Here is a 16,861-nt window from a genome sequence, read left to right as displayed (position 1 = left end):
TCAGTTTGTTTATATAATGGATCACGTTGATGGATTTCCGTATATTAAACCATCCGTGCATGCCTGGGATGAAACCTAGTTGATCATGGTGGATGATTGTTTTGATGTGCTCTTGGATTCGGTTTGCCATAATTTTATTGAGTATTTTTGCGTCGATATTCATAAGGAAAATTGGTCTGAAGTTCTCTTTCTTTGTTGGGTCTTTGTGTGGTTTAGGTATAAAAGTAATTGTGGCTTCATAGAAGGAATTCGGGAGTGATCCATCCGTTTCAATTTTGTGGAATAGTTTGGATAATATTGGAATGAGGTCTTCTATGAAGGTTTGATAGAATTCTGCACTGAACCCGTCTGGACCTGGGCTCTTTTTGGTTGGGAGACCTTTAATGACTACTTCTATTTCCTTAGGAGTTATGGGGTTGTTTAACTGGTTTATCTGTTCCTGATTTAACTTCCGTACCTGGTATTTGTCTAGGAAATTGTCCCTTTCCTGTAGATTTTCTAGTTTTGTTGAATACAGGCTTTTACAGTAAGATCTGATGATTTTTTGAATTTCCACTGAATCTGTAGTTATGTCTCCCTTTTCATTTCTGATTTTGTTAATTTGGACACACTCTCTGGGTCCTCTCTTTAGTCTGGCTAAGGGTTTATCTATCTTGTTGATTTTCTCAAAGAACCAACTTTTGGTTCTGTTGATTCTTTCTATGGACCTTTTTGTTTCTACTTGGTTGATTTCAGCTCTGAGTTTGATTATTTCCTGCCTTCTACTCCTCCTGGGTGTATTTGCTTCTTTTTGCTCGAGAGCTTTTAGGCGTGCTGTCAAGAGCTGACATATGCTCTTTCCTGTTTCTTTCTGCAGGCACTCAGCGCTATGAGTTTTCCTGTTAACACAGCTTTCATTTGTCCCATAAGTTTGGGTATGCTGTACCTTCATTTTCATTAAATTCTAAAAAGTTTTAAATTTCTTTCTTTGTTTCTTCCTTGACTAGGTTATCATTGAGTAGAGCATTGTTCAATTTCCACGTATATGTGGGCATTCTTCCCTTATTGTTATTGAAGACCAGTTTTAGGCTGTGGTGGTCTGATAGCATGCATGGGATTATTTCTATCTTTCTGTACTTGTTGAGGCCCGTTTTTTGACCAACTATATGGTCAATTTTGGAGAAAGTACCATGAGGAGCTGAGAAGAAGGTATATCCTTTTGCTTTAGGATAGAATGTTCTATAAATATCCGTTAAGTCCATTTGGCTCATGACTTCTCTTAGTCTGTCTACATCTCTGTTTAATTTCTGTTTCCATGATCTGTCCGTTGATGAGAGTGGCGTGTTGAAATCTCCCACTATTATTGTGTGAGGTGCAATGTGTGTTTTGAGCTTTAGTAAGGTTTCTTTTACGTATGTAGGTGCCCTTGTATTTGGGGCATAGATATTTAGGATTGAGAGTTCATTTTGGTGGATTTTTCCTTTGATGAATATGAAGTCTCCTTCCTTATCTTTTTTGATGACTTTTAGTTGAAAATTGATTTTATTTGATATTAGAATGGCTACTCCAGCTTGCTTCTTCTGACCATTTGCTTGGAAAGTTGTTTTCCAGCCTTTCACTCTGAGGTAGTGTCTGTCTTTGTCTCTGAGGTGTGTTTCCTGTAGGCAGCAGAATGCAGGGTCCTCGTTGCGTATCCAGTTTGTTAATCTATGTCTTTTTATTGGGGAGTTGAGGCCATTGATGTTGAGAGATATTAAGGAATAGTGATTATTGCTTCCTGTTATATTCATATTTGGATGTGAGGTTATGTTTGTGTGGTTTTCTTCTCTTTGTTTTGTTGCCAAGACGATTAGTTTCTTTCTTCTTCTGGGGTATAGGTTGCCTCCTTATGTTGGGCTTTACCCTTTATTATCCTTTGTAGTGCTGGATTTGTAGAAAGATATTGTGTAAATATGTTTTTGTCATGGAATATCTAGGTTTCTCCATCTATGTTAATTGAGAGTTTTGCAGAATACTGGAACCTGGGCTGGCATTTGTGTTCTTTTAGGGTCTGTATGACATCTGTCCAGGATCTTCTGGCCTTCACAGTTTCTGGCGAAAATTCTGGTGTGATTCTGATAGGTCTGCCTTTATATGTTACTTGACCTTTTTCCCTTACTGCTTTTAATATTCTTTCTTTATTTTGTGCGTTTGGTGTTTTGACTATTATGTGATGGGAGGAGTTTCTTTTCTGGTCCAATCTATTTGGAGTTCTGTAGGCTTCTTGTATGCTTATGGGTATCTCTTTTTTTAGGTTAGGGAAGTTTTCTTCTATGATTTTGTTGAAGATATTTACTGGTTCTTTGAGCTAGGAGTCTTCACTCTCTTCTATACCTATTATCCTTAGCTTTGATCTTCTCATTGAGTTCTGGATTTCCTGTATGTTTTGGACCAGTAGCTTTTTCTGCTTTACATTATCTTTGACAGTTGAGTCAATGATTTTTATGGAATCTTCTGCTCCCGATATTCTCTCTTCCATCTCTTGTATTCTGTTTGTGAAGCTTGTATCCACAGCTCCTTGTCTCTTCTTTTGATTTTCTATATCCAGGGTTGTTTCCATGTGTTCTTTCTTGATTGCTTCTATTTCCATTTTTAATTCCTTCAACTGTTTGATTGTGTTTTCCTGGAATTCTTTCAGGGATTTTTGTGTCTCCTCTCTATGGGTTTCTACTTGTTTATTTATGTTTTCCTGGAATTCTTTCAGGCATTTTTGTGATTCCTCTCTGTAGGCTTCTACTGGTTCTCTAACGGAGTTCTTCATGTCTTTCTTGAAGTCCTCCAGCATCATGATCAAATATGATTTTGAAACTAGATCTTGCTTTTCTGGTGTGTTTGGATATTCCATGTTTATTTTGGTGGGAGAATTGGGCTCCGATGTTGCCATGTAGTCTTGGTTTCTGTTGCTTGGGTTCCTGCGCTTGCCTCTCGCCATCAGATTATCTCTAGTGTTACTTTGTTCTGCTATTTCTGACAGTGGCTAGACTGTCCTATAAGCCTGTGTGTCAGGAGTGGTATAGACCTGTTTTCCTGTTTTCTTTCAGCCAGTTATGGGGACAGAGTGTTCTGCTTTCGGGCGTGTAGTTTTTCCTCTCTACAGGTCTTCAGCTGTTCCTGTGGGCTTGTGTCTTGAGTTCACCAGGCAGGTCACTTGCAGCATACAAGTTGGTCTTACCTGTGGTCCCGAGGCTCAAGTTTGCTCACGGGGTGCTGCCCACGTGCTCTCTGTGGCAGCAGCAACCAGGAAGATGTGCTCCGCCTTTTCCGGGAGCTTCCGTGCACTAGGGTTCCAGATGGCGTTTGGTGTTTTACTCTGGCGTCCGAGATGTTTGTGCAGAGTGCAGTCTCTTCTGGTTTCCCAGGCGTGTCTGCCTCTCTGAAGGTTCAGCTCTCCCTCCCATGGGATTTGTGTGCAGAAAACTGTTTATCGGGTCTGTTTCCTTCAGGTTCCGGCGGTGTCTCAGGCGCAGGGGTCCTGCTTCTCCTGGGCCCTCCCCTACAGGAACCCAGAGGCCTTATACAGTTTCCTCTTGGGCCAGGGATGTGGGCAGGGGTGGGCAGTGTTGGTGGTCTCCTCCGCTCTGCAGCCTCAGGAGTGCCCACCTGACCAGGCTGTGAGGTCTCTCTCCCACGGGGTTTGGGAGCAGAGAGCTGCTTCGGGCCGGGATCCGCGGGTGTGCGTCAATGTTACAAATTTTTAACCATACCCAGTAACTTAAAAGCCAGTCACCTATAGCCAAGACATGTAGAGCGCATTATACATTGAAAACCAAACAGAAAAACAATGAAGTGACAATACATATCTTTAGTATTTAGATCAAACACCATTTTTACTTTTTCTAGCTGTCATTTTCTTTTAAGAAGCACCTTGTTACGTGTTGAATCCAATAATCACAGTCAAATATTTCTCTAAGAGAAACAGCTAACAGCTCCATTACCATAGAAGCTTTGAAGCTGCTGGCACCTTTAAGATCAGCTAGTGCAAACATTTAGCCAGCCCCCTGGGGAGCTTCCCTTGTGGTCAGACCTAGGCTCCTAGCTACATTCCTCCATTGATGCCAGATCCAGTCAGAGACATGCATGACTGTTGACACCAGAGATAACCAGTTATCTATGATGCAGGTCTTCAAAGGTCAATTTAAACTGCTTTTTATTTATTTGTTCCTTTCTTGAAAGGACTTAAAACTAAATCAAAGGAGGAATCAACCAGCATTTAAAGTTTCAACCATTTTTTCCTTTTAAACATGAAACAGAAAACATTCAAGCAACTAGAAGCAAAACCCAGCCATAAACTGACATACATGGACAGCTTGGAACACCAAGGAGAGACAATAGACATAGAGGGAAGGAGCTAGATGGTGTCCCACCAAAAGGTCCCAGATATCCTACTTAAAGGACCCAGAGCCAGACATAAGCACTTCTCCAGAAGGAGAAAGCAAGGAGGCAAGAGGTCTCCCACCTCCTTCTGTCCCCAGGAGAGCTCGAAAAAAGCTTAAGCTCATTTTCCTTCTTTCACCAAAGCATCTGCGGAGAGTCCAGAGGACTGTTTTTCTCAAACTCATTTTCTCTCTTGCCTAGTGTGTAAACTGTCTCTAATCAGGGTCCAAAGACTAAAAGCATCTATGAGCACAAGGGTCGGAGCCAGGGTTCTTATCTGAGAGATGAGCAAAAGGTGGTTCAAGGTCACCGCAAATCTTCTCCACATCTATCCCAAACACGAGCTGGAGCACAGACAAACGCAAACATGTGAGACTACATCTGACATTTTCAAACTTAACAAGTTCTTAAAGGTCAGAGAGATACAAAACCCGGGAATGTGGACAGAGGACGTCAGACCCTTTTATAAGGGTCACAGGACAGAGGTCATTGTGACAGAAGGTTTCATCGGATTATGGTGATACGCTATCACCACATGACAAAAGTGTAGGACTAACAGACACAGACACACACACCCACACACATGCACACACGTGCACAGACACACACATGCACAGACACAGACATTCACACACACATGCACACACAAACACACTCATGCACAAACACATAGACACACAGACACACAAACATGCACACACACATATACACACAGATGTGCACACACAAGTGTGCGCACATACACACACACACACACACACACACACACAAGTGCTACTCAGCTTTAATTCTCTTACCCATCTGTACTGTATGACAAATCAGAACCTGAATTAAACCGAGCTATGTGGCTCTAGCATCACAATGGCTCAGATGTCAAAACCTTCATCCCCCTTTGGCTTCTGAGCTCCACTCATTTTTCCTCCATATTGGCTTGAAAGACCCCTGGAGTGGGGAGACCCTCACTCAAGTCTCAGGATGACGCAACCCCCCAAGAACTCACACAAGACTGTCCTTGTAATCACATGAGGTTTATCGATAGCAACCAGTGCACTGGGGTCGAGACTCGTATCCCACGCAGGGGCAGTGGAGTTTGACCCCGAGAGGCTGGGAGAAGAGGTATTTAAAGGGAGAAACCACAACTCGAGGGGCAGGGATGGCGTCATTGGAAAGTGTGTAGAATAACAGTGAAAAATCACAAGGAAGAACTCTCTGTCCCCCAAGATTGTTTCCTAGGAGAAGCTGTCTCCTACTTCTCAGATTGTTTAACTTCATGGTCCGCTAGTTCCTAGGAGAAGTTGTTTCCTGCTTCTCAAGATTGTTCTCTAAGATTTATGGTCAGCTAGTTTCTGGGAGTAAGCTGTTGAGCTGGACAATGTAATTATCCATTCTATAGCCCTAGGAGAGGCTTCTTGGAACATACAGTTCTGGGGCCTAACCTGTTTTTTTTTTTTTTTTTTTTTTTTTTTCTGCTCTAAACTTTGTGTCTAGGGGGGCAACTTTAAAACATTTACCTTTCATACCCTACTTCTTCTACTGGCTAGTTCTAATCTTAGAACTAAATTTTTGTATCTTTATAATATTTTTTAACCTTGGAAAACATGATATTGTTGGCGTAACATCAAAATCTGAACAGTACTCCTCTTTTTTTAATAAAGGTAACTAGCTTATTTAACACTCAGGGACCTATAATCGAAAACAGAAGCAAAATTAAGAAGGGTCCCATAAGGGAAGATATCAGAGTAGTCATCTAAGCAGATCTACTAAACCAGCTCTCGAACCATCTCTGATGTGTAAGTCTAGGGAGCTTTTTGAAGATCTGAGTGTCTCTCTAGGTCCCAGCTCTCAGCCCCAACGGCTAGTATGTGGCTAGTGTAGGCTGAGACTTGACAGCTGTCAGGGTGGTCAGCAGCACCAGGTATGGTCCTTTCCAGCGAGGCCCGAGTGTCTGGGCTCCGTGTCATTGTATGTAGCTGCAGTCTCTGACCTGGAACTGATGAGATGTCTCGGGGGGTCCCCGGGGCATAGGCTGCTTCCAGCTGTGAGAAGATTTCTTTCTGTATCAGCTGTAGGTCTTTTAGCCTGGTATACAAATCATTATTACTATGACATGTTGGCTCAGTAACATCATCTAATACAGTCAGAGGAGCTGAGGCCCCATATAAGATCTCAAAGGGGGTTAAGCTGAATCTAGAAGGGAGATTTCTTGCTCTGAAGAGAGCAAGAGGGAAGGAGTATCACCCAGTCTGCACCAGTCTCCATGGTTAATTTGGTCAGGGTCTGTTTTAGAGCTTTATCTATTTATTCTATCTGTCTTGAACTTTGAGGTCTGTAGATATAATGTAATTTTTAATCGAACTCTAAATACTTGGCCACACCCTGGCTTAGCTTAGCAACAAATGTAGGGCCATTGTCTGACCGGATTACCTTGGGCATTCCAAATCAGGGGAAGATTTCTTCCAGTATCTTCTGGATGACTATTGAGGCCATCTCTTGTTTAGTGAGGAAAGCTTTTATTTATTCCTGGAAAGGTATCTACAAACACTAAGAGAAAAGCAATTTGGACCTTTTCTTCTGTTGTACATTCTAAGTGAGGCCATCCTTTAGTCTAATCCCAGTTCACAGTGGCTGTCTCTTGTAGGCCTGTAACCAGGATAGGCTCCTGCATAGCCATTCCCCGAGCCACTTTATCTGTTTTGTTACTGTCCCATGTCACTGAATCTCTTCTTTCCTGATGTCCTGGGCAACGAATAATACTCACAGTTGTTGGCTTCATCAGGGCATCCAAGACACTGTAAGGCATCTGTGGCGCTGATGTGCTGGGGGGTAGAGGTTTGTCCATCCCAGATGACATTTGTGTAGTCCTTCATTGTAGCGTGTACTTATCTCTGACCTTTATGAAGAGAACTGTTTCCATCAATAGACAAGGTAGCCTCGGCTTTCAGCAGGGATCAATCAGCCAGTCGCAGAGGTCTTCCCCCCCCCCCATTGGCTTCTGCCAGTACTTGATACTCATGCTATGGTGGCTCCGGGTCAGGATGGGGCAGCAAGGTGACCAGATTGCCCCGAACCGGTGGAGAATCTAGTCCATGGCAGCTGACCAGTGGTCCCATCTTTTGGGACTTTTTATTTAGAGGCAAAACATCAGCCACTCTATCACCCTGGATTGGGTGACAGTTGTTAGTGCCCGGCTGGCAGGAGTGATGGGTTCTAGGCAGAAGAGCAGTAAGCCACACATCTCCCAGCATCAGGTACTGGTGCACTGAGACAGTCTTAAGCTCCACATATACAGTCTGCAGATATGCATACACATGGCCTCACCCAGCCATTTTAGCCCACACAAGCCATCTTGGAGAGCAAATTTTTCATGAGCAAGGGATAGGGGCAGTCAGGGATGACCATGAGCTAGTGGGTTACCCAGCCCACGCCAAGGTCCACTGTTCTTCGGGTAGTACAGTACATAAGTATTGTTTGTTGTCAGTAGCCCCCTGTACCCAAGGTCTTTGGATACTGGCCCACTGGGGCATAGGAGCACAGAGCGTTGGGTCTCTGTATCCATAAAACAACTGTGCGGACTTCTCTTCTATCTCTGCGCATAGCCAGCACTCTAGGACCAAGAGGCTCTCCAGTGGCCCCTCTTATTCTTTCTGGGGCAGTCTCTGACCCAGTGTCCTTTTTCTTTGTATTAGGCACACTGATCTTTAGCCAGGAATTCTCTTCTGTTGTCAAGTACTGTCTTCTTAGGTTCCCTAACTACTGTGGCCAGTATATGTTCCTCTCTTGTCTTTTATCTCTCTTTAGCTCTCTAACTTCTTAACTCTTTAAATTCCTGTAACTTTCTCTTCATATATTTTCCTTATCATAGACAGATTGGTGGGGCATTTTTTAGCCCCTCGGAGACCCACCCTTTGAGCCTGGGGGCAGACCCAGAGCACTCCCTACCTTCAGGCATATTGAATCCAACAGGCAGAAGTTAGGGTCTTACATCTGTGTCTGGAACATTTTTTTTCTGGCCTCTAGTAGGATTCTGTATTTCCTGTAACAGCTATTAACAAGCATCTCAAGTGGGATGGTGAGAAAACAAGAAGAGAGTCCAGAAAATAGAGGTCCGCCAAAAAGGACAAAAGCATTCATTCAGTCACACAGAAAGACAATCAAAAGATTAACAGACAAAAAAAAAACAGAAGTGTGCACAAAAACAAAAGACAAGTGGCCGCTGCAAGATTACCACAAAACCGAACTGATTCAGATAGGAGCTTCTGTGAGCTCACCAAAAACAGATGAAGGGGAGCGGATTCCACATCACTCCTCTTTCCCAACCAGAATCTCAACTGACAAGTTGTGTGTTCAATTTAGTGGTAACACAAAACAAAGACCTAAGACACACAGACAAAAACCACTCTGGAAATACAGATGTCCAGTAGGGCAGGTCTTTTCTCCAATCCAGGAGAATCACTGAATCCTCACAAGCACCCAGATGGGAATCTGCCAGGTGTCCCTGGGGTCCCTCCTCACCTCCTGGGACATCTCCCAGGGCAGTGCAATCAGTGAGCCCCAGGCACGTCTACCGCTCACACTCGCTTCTCTCCTGAGACACGAGCCTCCCTCTCAGCTCGAGATGGGAGTGACTGCGAAAGCAGAACTCCAGAACTCGCGAGCAAATACAGACCCAGAGTAGCAAATACAGACCCAGAATTTAGCTGGCACAAAACTCAGACACAGACAAAGACACAGACGCTATCTCACCTCCAAGTGGGTCTTTGGAGACGAGGGTGGTCACCCATCCCGGACGAGCCCCCAAATGAAAGACCCCCGGAGTGGGGAGACCCTCACTCAAGTCTCGGGATGACGCAACCCCCCAAGAACTCACACAAGACTGTCCTTGTAATCACATGAGGTTTATCGATAGCAACCAGTGCACTGGGGTCGAGACTCGTATCCCACGCAGGGGCAGTGGAGTTCGACCCCGAGAGGCTGGGAGAAGAGGTATTTAAAGGGAGAAACCACAACTCGAGGGGCAGGGATGGCGTCATTGGAAAGTGTGTAGAATAACAGTGAAAAATCACAAGGAGGAACTCTCTGTCCCCCAAGATTGTTTCCTAGGAGAAGCTGTCTCCTACTTCTCAGATTGTTTAACTTCATGGTCCACTAGTTCCTAGGAGAAGTTGTTTCCTGCTTCTCAAGATTGTTCTCTAAGATTTATGGTCAGCTAGTTTCTGGGAGAAAGCTGTTGAGCTGGCCAATGTAATTATCCATTCTATAGCCCTAGGAGAGGCTTCTTGGAACATACAATTCTGGGGTCTAACCTTTTTTTTTTTTTTCTGCTCTGAACTTTGTGTCTAGAGGGGCAACTATAAAACTTTTACCTTTCAGGCTGAACCCAACCACTTTAATGGTTTGTACTCAGCCCAGGGAGTGGCACCATTAGAGGGTGTGGCACTGCTGGAGTGGGTGTGGCCTGTTGGAGTGGTGTGGCACTGCTGGAGTGGGTGTGGTTGTGGCCTTCCTGGAGTAAGTGTGACCCTGGCTGGAGTGGGTGTGACCCTGGCTGGAGTGGGTTTGGCCATGCTGGAGAGGGTGTGGCCCTGCTGGAGTGGGCGTGGCCCTGTGGGTGTGGGTTGTAAGTCTCTCAGTGCTCTGCTAGCAGCCTTCAGATGAGGATAGAGAACTCTCACCTCCTCTTGTACCATCCTGCCTGGACAATGCCCTGCTCCTGCCATGATGATGACGGACTGAACTTCTAACCCTGTAAGCCAGCCCCAGTCACATGTTGTCCCTGTGAGAGCTGCCTCGGTCACGCTGACTGTCCGCAGCAGTAAAACCCTAAGTAAGTCAGAAGTTGATACCAAGGCCTGGGTATTAATGATAGGCCTGGTCATACTTTTGTTTGGAAGAATGTGAATTTTGGGACTTTGGATTTGGAAAGCCATGAAATGATTTGAGTGGGACCCAATGAGCTATCCTGGCAGGAAGACTTTGTGGCTGTGAGTGAATTTTACTGCATAGACCTGGCCCAGGAGACTTCAGGGGAGAAGAATTTCAGTGTGTGGCCTGGAGATTGTTTTTGTGGTGTTTTGGTGAAGAATGTGGCTGCTTCTTGCCCTTGTCTGAAGAGTCTGCCTGAGGCTAAGGTGAAGACTCAGATTCATTGCAGCGTCAAAGGAAGTCTCAGAAAAGCCCAGAAGAGACTTTGTTCTCTGGTTAAGTCTCAAGAGGAGAAATTTGGGCAAGTGCAGTGAGATTAGTAAAGAGACAATATATAATATATTGTTCGGGTATTAAAGGGCCACCCACAAGTGAAACAGAGCCATGTCTGGACCCAGCACAGAGACCCTAGCAGATGCTGAGCGGATGCCAATGCCCACATGTACTCAAGGCACTTAAAAACTATGCCTGTGTGAAACCTTCTATACGCCCATATACAGATGTTCACAGCAGCACAGTTCTTTCATGACGGCCTTCGGTCTGGCAGTCCACTGACAAATAGCAAATTAAAATGTTTGGTAATATATGGAAAAGGGCTCGGTGATATAAATTATTATAAAACGATGAGGAGAAACTGGGTCAAGGGCATGAACATGAGATCACGATGTATACCGAATTTCTAAAAACACATGTATTCAAAGACATGAAACTGCGACCAGGATTAATGCCCTGTTCTGATTGTATTTGCAAAGATTACAAAACTGTGATGCTTGCCCGATTGAGGTTACAGGGACCTTGTCGCTATAGCAACCACCTTTACTTGGGTGGACCCTATAGAATAAGAGGAATTATTTCAGTGAGGAAGTTGTGCTCAGTGGTTTGAATAAATCTTGTCCCCACGGAAACTTGAGGTAAAAAGTGTGATGCTTCCGTTCGGTGCCACAAGAGCAGGCTGTGTTGCCTTATGGGTCTGTGCCCATTTGCCCTTTTGTTTTCTGCCATGTTAGGGTACAACGTGAGTCCTTCACCAGATATAGCTACCCATCTTGGTAACCCGGCTCCCAGAACATGGAGTTAAATAAACATCTTTCCTTTATTAATATTACTATTAATTATTATTTATTATTTACTATTCTTATAGACAATGGGTTAAGAAATTATGCTGTTAACAGAAGTGTCAGACTTTCAGCAGCTCAGAAACAAAGATGACAATGCACACACACACACACACACACACACACACATACATGTCAGCCTCCAGTCTTGTGGAGGCACTTCCTGGGAGAGGCAGGGACATGAGGCAGGAGTCTGTCCCTCTCTGATGGCCACCTAGCTTGTGGCTCCCATCGAGTGCCTGAGACATCTGGTTGCCAAGGACACAGAGAATCATGGGATGGTGGAGTGATTATGTCGACAACTGCTGGGGACCTTGTGAGTGTCCCAGGCTTCCAGCAAGAAACAGCAAGGGCTTTTAAATATTTTTAAAATGTGCTTTTATTGTATCAAAAAATAGCAAGAGAAGTATGGTGTTTTTAAAGTCAATAAATAAAGCTACGCCAGGTGGCGCCACCCTTGAACCTAGAGGGCTAAGTCAGAAAGCTCTTGACATCCAGGCAAGCTGGGGCTGTAAAACAAAACCCTGCCGAGAAAAAAAGAGCAGATCAACATCATTCCTATGTTCATGCTGCACTCCCTGATCTGTTGGAGCGACTGTGGGTGTCCAATGTGTCTCCTCACCATAGAACAGTATTTCCCCACGTTAAAGCCAGAAATATTGTGGAAACGACTCCAAAGACACCTCTTTGGACCTTCTCTCATCCATACTACGAAAAGAACAAGGCCATTTGCAAAAAAAACTGGCAACAGTGTGAGTCCTGAAATGTCAAAGGAAGAGGAAGAACGGAGGGTTGGCAAGCTACTCACTTCAAGAAATGCTCGAGGACTCAGGTACACACTCGCAGTGTGTCTACAATGTTGTCTTGAGGAAAAAATACATAACGGATAACATATTACTTGACAAATCCACGCCAGAACGACTGAAGGTACGTCATAAAGACTCGAGTCGAGAAAGTTTGCTAATTGAGTTTGTAATGTAAGGAAATTATGTGATGCTTCCCTTTCGGTCCTCATCATGAGCTTGGTTTTCGGTGGAAGGGACAGTGTCTGTGAATGTCACCCGTGTTCCCCTTGTCACCCTTTGATCTTCTTTTCCGACACCTACAGTGATGGGTGGCGGAGGGAGTAACTGTAGCAAACAATTAATTATTCTTTACAAGATGAGCTACAACGTGAGCCCAATTAAAGAATTTCCGGACATCTCTTCCTTGCTAAAACAAGTACATTAAATGAAGAGAAGCCCCCGGCTTGTCACTCAGGCTTTCGTTCCCCTGCACGCTTACCAGAGGTAACCACTGCCCTTCTCTCCCCATCTGGAAATACCAATTGTGACCCTTTAAATGCTCTGTGTCCTCCTGACCCCTGGGCTTTTTCCTCGAGATGATACCATCTGGAAAGGTGTTTCTGGGGACAAACATGACTATGGGGCATTTTAAGCAACAGAACACTGTTCCCATATATAAGGCACAGCGCTTGCAAGAACAAAGCAAATGCTCAACTTCAGCCTGGACTCGGAAAGAGGGGTCTTGATGGACTCAAAGCTTGAATTCTTCGGACCCTGCTACAATTTCTCCATCATAACTTGGAATAATAAACAAAGGGTTTCAAACACCACAACATTCCAACTTCTTGTCAAAATTGGTTATTTGAAAGGTCACAACTGTGACATGTGACACCTATGGGTTCCAACAGGAACGTACTTCACCACACAAGACTCAGACATCTCACCCCATCCAAGCTTAAGGTCCCATCTGACAGATGTGTGAAGAAAGGTTTCAGTCATGAACAGCTGTGGAAACTGCAAACATGAGGCTTGGGAAGGACATGACTGTTCAAGGGGCAGCATGCAGAAGAGATTTTATGATAATCTCTCCCTGGTTGTGTTAAGGCCTATTGAAATCTACACATGTGATAAAATTTCACACACACACACACACACACACAGACCCAAAGACACACATACACACACAGGCACACATGCATATAGATACACACACAGGCATACAAACACAGACACACCGACATACACACACACACATAGGCACACACATACACAGACATAGACACACACAGACACACACACATAGGCACACACACACAGACATAGACACACACAGACACACACACACACACGCACACACAAACACACACACACACACACACACACACACACACAAAATGAGATCTAACATAACTTCCAAAATGTCAATAGGTGACTTTATTTCACAGATAACAACTTCCGATTTAGAACAACCAGCTCTATGGTTCTACAATGGAGGCTCCTTGGGCGAGGCTGGATGAAGATTCCGTAGTTTTCCTGAACCGGTGCCACTTTATTTTTTTTTAATAGTAAGGTTTTTTTTTTTTTTCAGTTGGTTGTTTTTGTTTTGTGTTTTGTTTTGTGTGTCAGACTGGATTGAAACCTCTAGACAGTCTGATCCTGTGGTTTAATTTTCCTAATTAAACCTCAGGGATGGCTACCTTGAAATTATGTTGCAAAGTAGCAAAGCTCTCATGATCTTTAAGGTAAGAATGGACTGTATCAGCTGATAAACAGGACTTGGGCCTCAGACCCAGCAAGGTACGATGTGGGACTTTTTGTCTTTCTTTTTTTTTAAATTTTTCATTAGATAATTTTTTTTATAAATTGCTTTTTGTTTTAATTTTTCTTTTTTTTAATTTCTTATTAGATATATTTCTTTCCTTACATTTCAGATGTTATTCCCCTTCCTGCCTTCCTGTCCATCAGCCCCCATTCCCTCCACTTCCCCTCCCCCAACTTTTTGTCTTTTTAATTGAAAATAGTTTCTTCGTTCACACGATACACCCCAAGGAGAGTTTCCACTTCCTGGGATCCAATAGGAGGGAAATGTGAATCTTCCTGGGAAGGGGAAATGGAATCCAAAGGAATTTTGTAAACATCTGATTTGCTAAGGGCTTCTTTAAAATGTGTGCCATGCTAAGTTTGAACCCTCACACTGCATGGAAAACTGGCTTACGAGGTGCATCTAGGTAGTGGGGACACCAGCTCAGGCTTAAAGAGCAACAGAGCAAATGGGTAGCATCTCAGGATGGCTCACAAATGAGCCCCCACCCGCAGGAATGAGAGCCCACTGCACACGACAAGTGCACATGTCGAAGCCTGATTTGCCAGAGGCTGAGAGTGACATGTTTACCTGGCGGCCGGATGGTTAGCACTTTAAGGAGAATCCATGTGTTGCCAGACAAAGCAACATTCCTACCTTTATTCTTGTCAGGTTTGTATCCCCCGCCTCCCAAGATATCTTCGAGAACCTTGTCTGACCAACCTATAGAAAAACCACACATTTCAGTGGCCAAAAGAAAAAATCTCAGCAGCAAACATTTGGATTAGTCAAAGTTGTTCATGACACGTGAGTGTTCTTCATGGAACTGAGAGTGTGGTTCAGTGGCACAGCAGATGTAAGGTCTCAGAACCACACCTGTGCTCTTACACAAGGGAGGGGGAGAAGGAGGAGGAAGGGATGGAGGTTGAGGGAAATGAACAAGGAAGAAAGGGGGTAGGCAAAATTTCAACCGACCCCTCAGACAGCTCACTGCCGATGTATATGTTCTGTAGAACGTCCAATCATCTTGAGTGTTTGTGTGACCACAGAGAGAAGAAATGCAATCCTATAATTAAGTTCAGATGAGATGCCATGCCCCTGCCTCGTTGGCAGCTCTCTGAGGCTCTGACTCTATAGAAGACTCTGCTTCTTAACTGAACCAAGGAGATTAATGCCTTTCTGCAAAAATAAGTCTCAAGTGTCTCACAATCTGCAACACAATCACAGATGACTAATACAAGAAGCAGAATCATTATTAACCATAATTCAGTGATTAAGTACACATCTTCCTGAATGTCCTATGCTCTGTGTGCAAAGTGTGCTTAGAGCCGTCCCGCTGTATTCCAGAGGACAGGGGGATGATTTGCTAAGCCCCTGGCATCACTGTTCCTTCTCTTACTTGGCTTTGTCTGCTTTGTGTCATGAGACCACTTTTGCCAGGCAGAATGAACGTCGTACCAACTGGATGACTTGGGAAGCATTTCTTAAAACTGAATGAAATGTATCTGTCAGTCCAGGACAGCCACTGATGGTGCTTGTCGACCAGATTTCGAGTGAAGCCTTTGTAAGCTACCGTGAGTCTTTTCCAGTGGTATGGGTGGTGTTAGCAGCAAGTTAGATTTTTTTATTCTAGCACGCAGCATTACACTGGACTTTTATAAACCATAAGAGAACAAGGTTTTCCAAAAGACTAACCTGCAATGCTAGAAAACTACAAATGGGCACAAGTCCATTGAATGGGTGTTGTAGTTCAAACGTGAAATTTCCCTATAGGCTCGTTTGCTGGGACTCTTGAGGCCTGCTTTTGGAAATACATCACTGAAAGGTGACATCTGGGTTTTACTAGCCCACTTCCTGTCTCTGTCTCTCCACTTCCTCTGTGTGGATACAACGTGAGTAGCAGAGTCATATCAGGGCCTCATCAATTCTAAAATGATAAGCTGAAAGAATCCTTCCTCTCCTCTTCGCTTGCTAGGTACTTGGTCAGGGCAACCAGAAAAGTAATGAAAGGAGAACTAAGTGAGGAAAGGTTACTAAACACTTTTTAAAATGTATTATTCATTTATATGTCTGTTTTAAATCCTTTTGAATTTAATTGTATTTAAGTGTTTGTGTGTGTGTGTGTGTGTGTATGTGTGTGTAGGTCAGAGGACAGCTTTTAAGCTGCATATATCAATATGAGAATCTAGGTATCTCCTAGCAAGATTGACATTCTAGAAATTTCTAAGAAGTATAAAGTAATGCCACTCTCTGACAAATTGTTTTTCTCTCGACACACAGACTCATACAATGTGCTATTTATGTTAATATGTATTGGTTTAGTATTATCATTTTATATGAACAATACTGATTTTTTAAAAAAATTAAATATATAGATGATAAACAGAGATAGATATGACACACACAGACAATAGTTATTGAGATTCCCAATAATTCGGAGAATCCTAAGACCAAAATATATCAGTACTACTGTTGTGGGTTTCTCCTACAGCTAGATGTGGCCCAGATCTGGCCCAGATCTACAGTACTCTGGACGTCTCAGAATGCCATTGCAGGTATAAGGCAAACCATACCAGGAACTATAGCACTGGCCTGTGATGTTGAGCATCTAGAACTTACCTCCTCCCTCTCCTGTACTTTTCTTTTTGGGGCCATCTAGATCGGTCCGATCATCCAAGGCATCTTCCAAGTCAAACCCATCAAGTTCTGGGGACCACAGAACAAAAGAGATAATCACTGCTGTACTGGGTAGTTTTTATGTCGGCATGAGCTAGAGCCATCTACAAGGAGGGAACTGTGTTTAGGAAAAGGCCTCCATAAGCTCAGGCTGTTAGGCATTTTCTCAG

General features: G+C 43.8%; 1 long non-coding RNA gene across 4 annotated transcripts in view; it reads right to left on the bottom strand.

Moving 5' to 3' along the window:
* Positions 1 to 5,839: 5,839 nt before the first annotated feature.
* The window catches only part of LOC134481138 (uncharacterized), a 77,114-nt gene continuing 66,092 nt past the window's right edge, over positions 5,840 to 16,861 (bottom strand). For 2 of the 4 annotated variants that reach the window (XR_010056422.1, XR_010056424.1), the window contains 2 exons: positions 16,635 to 16,721; positions 5,840 to 14,738 (listed from right to left, as the gene is read on the bottom strand). This is a non-coding gene — a long non-coding RNA (uncharacterized LOC134481138). Of the gene's footprint in view, positions 16,722 to 16,861 lie in introns of all 4 variants that reach the window. The other 2 variants (XR_010056421.1, XR_010056423.1) reach the window with 1 other exon arrangement.

The sequence above is a fragment of the Rattus norvegicus genome, chromosome 12 (genome assembly GCF_036323735.1).
Source record: "Rattus norvegicus strain BN/NHsdMcwi chromosome 12, GRCr8, whole genome shotgun sequence".
Lineage (NCBI taxonomy): Eukaryota > Metazoa > Chordata > Mammalia > Rodentia > Muridae > Rattus > Rattus norvegicus.
Note: the sequence above shows the minus strand (reverse complement) of the source record. Positions and strands in the feature narration are given on the sequence as shown.